This window comes from Lathyrus oleraceus, chromosome 1, assembly GCF_024323335.1.
Source record: "Lathyrus oleraceus cultivar Zhongwan6 chromosome 1, CAAS_Psat_ZW6_1.0, whole genome shotgun sequence".
NCBI classification, from domain to species: Eukaryota; Viridiplantae; Streptophyta; class Magnoliopsida; order Fabales; family Fabaceae; genus Lathyrus; species Lathyrus oleraceus.
In genome coordinates, this window is record NC_066579.1 from 458,793,182 (window position 1) to 458,803,287 (window position 10,106).

Genomic DNA, 10,106 nt, shown 5'->3' on the forward strand with positions numbered 1-10,106 from the left:
AAGGATCAACAACATCAAGGTCCCATGGTCTAGCGGTTAGGACATCAGACTCTGAATCTGGTAACCCGAGTTCAATTCTCGGTGGGACCTTTTAATATTTTTATGGTTTTATTAATTCATCTTTCATTCAAAACAATGAGAGAATATTTATTTGAAAAGTATTAAGTCTCAATTTTAGTTTTAATAATTCTCTTATTTACGTCAAATCAAATTAAAGATTGTTTAAAAAGAATAAAATTGTCATTAAAATTTATTTGAATATAAAAATTGATCTTTAATACTAAATTTCAAATTTATGGGTCAATATACACAAAAAGGAATATATATTAGCATTGTACAATATCCTTTAAAGCAAAAATTTGTTTTTAATTAATTGTAGAACTATTTTATCATTTTAAAAATATTTCATATTTTATTAATTTTGTAGAACTATTTTAGATTTTTTTTTCAAAATAACCATTTTTTCATTTTTTTTTCAAAATAACCAATTATTCAAAAAAATTACCATAATAATCAGGTTTTGTAGAGGATGCGCCAGATAAATTGGCGCACCCCCAATGCACTAAGAGGAGGCGCCAATAGCATTGGCGCATGCATTGGGCTCCTCATGAGGAGACGCCAATGCTAGTGGCGCCTACATTGGGCCTCATGAGGAAGCGTCAATGCTAGTGGCGCCTAGGTGCACTTGGTTGGTGTATGCGCCAATTCATCTGGCGTATACACCCCCTCTTATTTTTCTTTTTAATTTTTTAATTTTTTTAATTATTAATATTTAATTTTTATTATTTAATAATTAAGAAATAGTAATAAAAATAAATAAATTCATTGAAGATTAATAATTGATTACATTGAACTGACAATAAACTAATGACCGACCCGATTATAACGTCCCCCATTCCACATCCCGGTGCGTTAGTTTGTCTCCGAGGTCTCCCACGATTTTCTTGAGGTGTTTGTGGTCTTTGGGTGCTGACCTGATCGAGCGATGGCTGGTTGGAAGGTCCGGCGGAAGTTCCAGCGGTATTTGACAGATGTGTCATCATTTGCTCCCAATATTCGGAGGGGCTCTGACCAACGGCGCTTCCGTAATGGAGTTCGGTGCCCATGTCATCGTAGTTAGGGTGTTGGGGTTGGGTGAATTGGGGACAGTATAGTTTCCCAAATTGGGCCATTGAGTCGTTTTAGAAACGAAGCAATGGTTCCTGGGGCGTACTATAGTTAAACAATGGTGGGTGTTCATTGATGACATGAATTTGGCACAATTATTGATAACTAATAGAGTTAGTTAACATCCAACTAAGTCTGCCATGAAGGAGTAAACATTGTGAGTGATTATGTATTTGGAAAGCCTATAAATCCAGAGTTGCATTATTCATCACAAGGTCCTGAATTTTGACTGCTAGAAATTATCTCAACTTAGTCTAATACTCTCACTATTGCTCAACCAGTCACGGCTTCACCAAAATCCTACCCCTCACCTAAAGCTCTCTATCTCCATTGTCGCTCAGAAGTTCGTGTTGAAGCTCTGAAACGATAAGAGCTAGACCTCTCTATTGCTGACCTCAATCTGCTCACACAAGCAATGGTAACGCAAGGAGAACCACACCTTCCTACAAACTACAGAACCGGAGTAGAAAAAGAAGAGTAAAAGAAATCAGAAACATGGAGGAATCGAAAGCACTTACGAATTTCAGGTCCTCCTAAAGTTGCTTGATCCGTGTACGTCATCTCCTTCAAATCACACTACGAGCGAATTGGGAAACTCATTATCTCAGGCAGGTAAGTCTTTGTTCTTCCTCCTTGAGTATTGAATCTCGTTGAATTATGCGAGGTTTGGTCACGTGAAGCAAATCCTTAAGAATATAGGTCTTGGTTCCTCCATATAAGAATCTAGTTTCCGTTTCTTCGCTCCTAGGGTTCTTCCTGTAATCGCATTGATTTGGACTTTTTGAGGGGAATCTGAGTGAGTGCGTTTGGGGATTTGTTAGAGCATAATGAGACGAGTAATTTGAAGTTTAGATTAGGGATTTTGAGCCTCTATTGTCGCCAGATGCGATTTTCGGTGCAACGAAGAGTTTTATGTTTCGGTCATGTTTTGTGAGCGAGTGTCGAGCTTCATGAGCGCTGGAGTTTGGTTCTAAGATGACTTGGTCTTAACTTGGACTTGGGTTGGGCTTGAGCCCAAGCGGATCTCATATCATTCCCATTGCACCCATTGTCTGCCCTGAAAGGGAATATTGGGCCTTGCAATAGGGCATGCGCCCCATTTGCTCAAGCAGGCCCTGATCTGCTTGCTGCCCCCTAGGTTCAGGGCCATACCCCTAAAACAGGGCCCATTCTTTTATTTTAGTTCTTTTGTTAATTGTTTTAATTGGTTAGTTATTGTTTTAGCCTTTTAATTGTTGTTAATTGGGCTAATTAGAGTTTTAATTAGGTTTTAACTTGATTAAAATTTCAGGGATATTAGAATTAGGATATCAACATGATTAGAATTAATTGTGTTAGTTACAAAATTAGAAACAATTAGTTTAATTTTAAAATTTATTTTCTAATTGATCACCCATATAATCTGTCAATTTTAACCATGGGGTTTAATTGTAAATAACATGCTCCTTTAGGAATTTTGTCTTAGAATTTTTAATCAATCATTGATTAACAATTGCATGCTCCCTTAGCAATAGTCTGTGAATATAATTCTAACCTTTAGATTAGGATTAATCATGAGTTTCAAGCCAATTCAAACCATACGATTCAAATTGATCAACGACAATTTTGATCAATTAAACCCTTTGATCATGTATAACCCCACAGTCCCTTCAAGTGATCAAAAGTCACTTGATCACTTGATAAGACTAATTCTAACATTGTGGATCTCCAAGCTTCAAGACCAGTCTTTCATGCAAGATATCCCAGTCACATCGAGCAGCGGATTATACAAGATAAATCAAAGGTCAACACTTGGTAAATACGATTCAAATCGTATGACACGAGCCTTAAGTAATAAGGAATGATGAGAAGGAGTTTCTCCTATCCTCGTCTAGAGTGACTTTGTGTACGGGGCTTAGGCCCTATCTATTCAAAGCATTCTCCCTTATTCATAGACTTTAGTGCAATACGAATCGAGTAAATTACCAAGTCTTCTTCATACAAAGTAAAATCAACTCAAGGAGCAACAATGAGGATTCTTCTCCAACAACTTGTCAGTTATGATAAGTATCATACGCCATGACCCTTAAGTAATAGGAATGATGAGAGGGAGTTTCTCCTACCCTTGTCTAGAGTGACTTTGTGTACGGGGCGTAGGCCCTAGCTATTTAAAGCATTCACCCTTATGCATAGACTATAGTGTGATTCTTATCAATCAACTGTCAAGCATCTTCATATTCCAGTATCAACCAATCACTTCTTTTGTGTCGATCATCTTGCGGTCAGCCCTAGTGGGCTGAACTACGAAAGCTCTGACTTTCTCATTGTGCTATGAGAATACGTAGGCAAGAGAATTCAGATTCTTCGCGAGCTACCCTATTTATTAATCCATCATTCTTCATTCATTCAATCAATACCATCTTTTTTAGATAAAATATACTTCTCCTTGGACTCCATATACATCCTTTTATGACGATATAACAACACTCCACCTCATGGATCAAGAGTTGTTTGGATTGTACCCAAACATTTAATTCATTCTTTTCGACTAAGACGCATGTTTACTCTTCGGTTCAGAGTCTATCTCCTCCATGGATCCAAGATACCATTCTTCTTTGATCTCAAACTATTTGTTCCACAACCATTGATATACTATTGTTCCTTGTACACAATAATACTTTCTTTTGGGGCCTCGTATATACCCTTTTAGGACGATATAGCGGAAGTCCACCTTGTGAACCTAGAGTTATTTGGATCGTACCCAGACATTTAATTCATTCTTTTTGGCTAAGACGTCGGTTTACTCTTTGGTTCAAAGTTCACTTTCCCTTTATGGGTTCCTTTGATACCATTCTGTTGGTGAAAGTTATACTTTTCATCATTTTCAATCTCCCTTTGATCTCGTAGTTCCACGAACTACGAATGCTCTTACTTTCTCATTGCATAATGAGAATACGTAGGCACGAGGATGTGAATCCTTGGCGAACATACTCCTAATTATTCCTCCTTCCGCCTTAGGGCACCACTCATATCTTTCACGGTCCATTACCTACCTTCGATCATTGAACCGTTCACCCTAGTGACATACTATTTATTTGAAATTAGATACATTTTCTTTGGAATTCCATATACACCCTTTTAGGATCATATATTGGCAAATCCGCATTTGTATCCATAGTTGTTTGGCTTGTACACAAACATTTAATTCCTTCTTTTGGCTAAGATGTCATTCCCTCTATGGTACAAATTCCATTTCTTATATGGACTCCAATATATATCCTTATATTTGGTTTCAAATTATACCTCTTCAGTCACTTGTCACCAAATTATTCAATTATTTGACTTTGGTCATTCATTATGTTCATCTCCATGATGCATCCATATTCTACCTTCATTCACTTCATGTGATATACCCTATCTTTGAGCCAAATACACTACCTCTTTGAGCTCCATCTTGTGTCACCTTGTGAACCAAGAGTTGTTTGGCTCGTACCCAAACACTTAATTCCCTTTGTTTTCGGCTATACCATATAGTGGCAGACGCTTCCGGCTAGTCCACATATTGGTCAACTCCAGTTTTACTCTTGGGTTCATATTTCACCCCTTGTTGGAGTTCAAACAACATTATCCTTTGTTTTAGACCATACTTTGATCACAACTTCTTTTTCATCTCCCACTACTAGTTCTTTGAACTACGGAACTCTGAATTCCTCATTGCACTATGAGGATATGTAGGCATGAGGGTCCCAATCCTCACCAAGCACTTTATCTATCTCTTTCTTTTCCCTTATTCTTTTGCGAGTATCTTTAGATATCACACCTATTCGAGTAAGAACAATCAAAATGGTTCCTATGGATGTAAGAGGTGCTAATACCTTCCCCTTACATAACCGACTTTCTTACTCAGCATATCTCTTTCCCCCGAGTTTTATCGATGTTTTCCCTTTCCTTCGGAAATTAATAAAGTCTGATGACGAATTTGTTGTATGTTCGAGCATTTGATAAAATCTCTTTGGTATTTCAAAATGAGTTATCACAAGCATTGCAAAAGAAAGATCCATACATCATCAAAGTTATGTACTTGGTTAACATAAAAAAAAAACAATTACAAACTCAAAGAAATGATGGATGAGAACCTTTATTGGAGGATATAAGTTTATTTATCATTTAACGTGATCCTCATGTTCCAAATATGGATGATATATTTTTTCATGAAAAATCAAAACGTGGAGGTAATCCTCAATTTATCAAAATAAAGCATCACAATTGCATTGAATTAGTATACATTAGTGTGGACATGCACCTTCAAAACTTAGCAATCGTTTTAATGAGACAAACAATCGATTGCTCATTTGTATGACTTATTTGTGTGCAAGTATCTTGTTCAAATAAATTTTATCTAACTAATTTGGTGATACTTGATAATCATTTTGAAATTACATCAATAATATGCATACAAGCGTTGAATTTGCATCCTTTTGAAAGGGATAAGTGAACTTTAAAAAAAATTAGTTGAAACTAGATAGGAGTAGCAATTTATTTATGAATTACATTACAAGTTTTTTAAATTAGCATTGATTATGCCTGTCGCCACAACAACTATTGAACAATCATTTTTGCTATAAAGATTTTGAAACACTAGATAATTTTCTTGTGTCTTAAATATGCAATTCAACATAGGCGGCTTAGGGGTAGATAGAAGGCCATATACGTAGTTATTGGTGCACACGTGTAATGTGCTATGCATTAATCATAACTTGGCATTTTCGTAGTTTCCTCTCATCATTATGGTCATTTTCTAAAACAACAATCAATAAATACCTAGAAAGAGACCTAGATATTTTCATCAAGAAACAAAGTAAAGGTGTGAACGTGAAGTGAAAATGATGAAGAAGAATTCAGTGGTTTCTATGATGCTTTTAGTATTTCTTATAGTATTTTCTCAAATGGATAACGTTGTTCCAGATGCTTCTGATTGCTTAGATGGTTGCTCCACTGCATGCGTTTCAAGAGACTGTTTGTTACTCTTCTCAACCTTTTATTTATACTTAATTAATTAATTAATTAATTAATTAATTTTCTTCTTCTATGTTTTTTATTTTCATTTTCTTACTACTAATTAAAATTTATGTGACATGCAGCAAGGCTTACGGCAAGGTGTGAGAGAAAGTGCCAGATTAGATGCGGTCCAGGTAACTGAACCTTACCCAAGGTTACTTCTTTTTGTTGCTGAAGTAAATTTACGGTTGTATTAAATTTCTTGAAGAAGTTTCAACAACAAGGTCTGGGTGGTGTAGTCGGTTATCACGCTAGTCTCACACACTAGAGGTCCCCAGTTCGAACCTGGGCTCAGACATAATACTTTTTCTGATATATTTTTGTTTCTTTGTAATTTTGCAGATTCTATGTTGGAGAAAGGCATGGATTAAGCAAGCAATATTTGATGTTATATAAGTACACCTTGTATGGTGAAGAGATGCTGCTGATAAGGATATATTGATTGAAATAAAAAGTTGGTTGTGAAATTGAATACTACCATCTATCACAATTAATTGCTATCTATGCTTAGGATTTGTACACTTTCATATTAGAAAATGAAGGATGAAGTTGTATCCAAAAAAGTTTTTTTTTTGAAGGTGTACTACATGGTAGAAGTATTTTTACAACTCTCTTTACTTGCTTGCTTATGTGTAGTCTATTTTTTTTGTTACATTCATACACTTTTAATATATGAATTTTCTCAATTTGAATTTCTACATTCTTGGTAACTTTAGGCCGAGAGTGTGCAAGGAATATGCGTATCAGATTTATTTACTCATTAAATAGGATATAGTTAGTAAATTTGAATTTGAATTTGAATTCTATTAGACATAGTTTTTAAGTGTTAATTTTTTAAAATATATGGATGATAGGGTAATTAATGAGATTTCATTTGAATTTACAAAAAAATTGATTGAATGGAATGGAGCACGATGAAAATTTTTATTCAATTTTTTATTTTTCATTCGATCTAATTTGATTTGAGGTGTATGTGGTAGAATGAAAATATTATTTATTTTTATTTTTAAATAGAAAACTAACAAAAATATTTATTATAAAATTATAATTATTTTTTTACCTATCTTTTATATATATATATATATATATATATATATATATATATATATATATATATATATATATATATATATATATATATATATAATCACACTAAGAGATCATAAATGAAGTTATAATAAAATAAATCTTTAAATTTATAAAAGTATATTTTATTTTATTTTCAATTAATGAGTCAATCTCTTATTTTCTAGGAATCAATCATAATCCCAAAACGTTACCCAAATATATAGAATAATAAATTCTATAAATTTTTTAAATTTTTCTCTTAAAATTCCACTCTCCTTGCAAAAAAAAGTAATAAGAATGTAGATTAAGAATTACTAGTACATGGGAAGTGAGGCACGCGCCAACTTGCCTTGATTACATAGAACTTCATTCAAAGCGTAATTGGAATTTTGATGATCCAATAGGTTTGATGCATCGCAGACCTAAGTTTAAACATTAAATCACTATAAGTAAGATCTAACATAAATGATTCTTTATCCTTTATTTATTTCACTTCATATTCTTTATTTTTATTTTTAAAATTGTTTTGAATATCTTTATTTATCAAATAATTTTTAATTGGACATCATTTTTAAACTCACACAATTTATCCCCTCTTGGGTTTGGAGACACTTATTCAATGAGTGACACCAAAGCTTAACTCTTGTTATAAGACTAATCATCTCATGCGAAAGAATGATGAATGCAAATACTTTTGTTTTTAACAAAGATCTTTTCATGAATACATATCCCCTGTTTGATGGTGAAAGGTTTGAATCATGGAAAGCCATAATGAAATTTTTTGTTGAAGCAAATGATTTTGTAATGACGGATTTATTATCAATGGTATGTGCATTCCTACTTATTGTGTTGATAATAAGGTAGTAAATAAACCTAATTTTCTTTAGATCGAAGAATATAAGTGAAAAGTGAAACTCGGTTTTAAAGATAATTAATTGATGATGAATACTCTAAGCACCATAGAGTACCTTTATGTTTTTAATTGTATTTCGGATAAAGAAGCATGAGAGACTCTTGAGATGATTCATGGAGATTTTCCTAAGATCGTACATGAGAGAATGAACATACATATCCAAGAAAATGAAACACCAAATGAATATTAAGGTCATCTTCATAGATGGTGCTCAAATATTGGAATCTTTGGAGGTTGTGTTAAAAGATTTATCTAACATATATCTCACATTCAAGAATTGGGGTCAGAATATGATCTAATATTTGATTCAAAAGAGAGAAATGTGTTTATTGAGTTTTAAAAGAAAACCAAGAAGAATTAGATCATTGAGAAGCTCGATAAATTAATCTAGATTTTGAAAGATTCAAGAACATTAGAAGATTCATCTTCTTCATCACCAATAGAAATAATTGAAGGATCAACCTTAAATGTGTGTTTTGAAAGAACAATCATGATAAATGAATGATCATCCTAAGAGTCATCGTCCGATGGAAATGATAAAGAAGCTTCATCCATTTTAATCTTTAAGATAAGAAATAAAGAAGCTTCATCCAGTAGAATATTTTAATCTATGAGAGAAGAAATGATGAAGATACTTCATCAAGAAGAATCTTTTAAAGGTCATCATCAAAACATATGGAGATTCACATGAACAAGATATAAAATGAAGAAACTTATGCAAAATGTCTTTAACAATATTCCTGATAGTACATAAGATTCTCACGTAGTATCCTCTAAAATAAGGGAATCTAACAAAGAAGAACATGTGTGCATCAAAACCACAAAAGAAGACAACGATATTATGGTAAAAAATGAAAGCTATAAGCAAATGTTTTAGTTAAGTGTTAAGCGTACTAAAGATAATGAAAAATTAGAAAGAAATATCGTTGAAGATAAAAATAAAATTTTTGGTGAAGAAATAGATGATATTAGTGTGAAACCTGTGAATATTTAAAATCATATAAGGGTAAAGATAAGTTAGATTTAAGTGTGAAACATGTGAATCTTTAAGAAATGAGGTAATCGGTTTGCATGAAACTGTAGAAAAATTTACTAAGGGTAAAGATAAGTTAGATTTAATTTCTTTCTTATCAAAGAGCTTCGTACAATAAAATGGCTTAGGTTATAAATCGAATAGATGATTTAGTAATATCTATCATGCAAGGAAGAAATATAATCGCCTGACTTTTAAATGTAATTTTTGTAATAAGCTCAGTCATTTGGAAACTTTTTGTTATACAAAATTAAATTAATCAAGATGGTCTAAAGTAAATAACTCTAGAACTCTTAAACTCACTAATGCACCAAAAACCAAGAATATTTGGGTACCAAAGATGAAAAACTAATGTAGTTTGCATGAATACTTTGCAGCTTTATAAGGACTAATTGAAATTTTAGACAAGTTGTGCAAAGAATCGGTATACTTTGAGTATACTAAAAAAAGATGGACTTGATAATTTTTGTCAATATGATGTTTGGTGGTCTTAATGGTCTTTGATCAAGATATTATGGCTTTGATGATCAAGATGTTCTTGGAACTTCTTGAAAGTTTGAGGTGAATGATCTTTAATGATCTTGTCACCCATGAAGAATTTGAGATAACTCTCGTGATTCGACAATATCATATCGCTCCCTTATAATAAGTGAGTTTCTCAATATTCCTTGAGATGTCTCAAGGAAAAACACTTGATAAAGATTAAATAAGAAAGCTCTGATCAAATCCTCTAGCAAGTGGTCTTATATATACTTAGTGAATTTATTTCATTATTACTAAAATTCCTATTTAAAGATAAATATGCAATTTTAGCAAATTTGTGAATAAAAAATGAGAAATCAAGCAAAGAGGTACAAACTTGGTGAGAAAGGGGTGCAAAAAAGTAAG

The 10,106-nt window shown here is 32.9% G+C and overlaps 2 non-coding genes across 2 annotated transcripts; both read left to right on the top strand.

The window, feature by feature from the left end:
- The first annotated feature begins 18 nt into the window (after nucleotides 1–18).
- TRNAQ-CUG (transfer RNA glutamine (anticodon CUG)) lies at nucleotides 19–90 on the top strand. Its single transcript has one exon. It is a non-coding gene; the product is annotated as a tRNA-Gln (tRNA).
- Nucleotides 91–6,428: 6,338 nt separating this feature from the next.
- Nucleotides 6,429–6,502, top strand: TRNAV-CAC (transfer RNA valine (anticodon CAC)). Its single transcript has one exon. It is a non-coding gene; the product is annotated as a tRNA-Val (tRNA).
- Nucleotides 6,503–10,106: the final 3,604 nt, after the last annotated feature.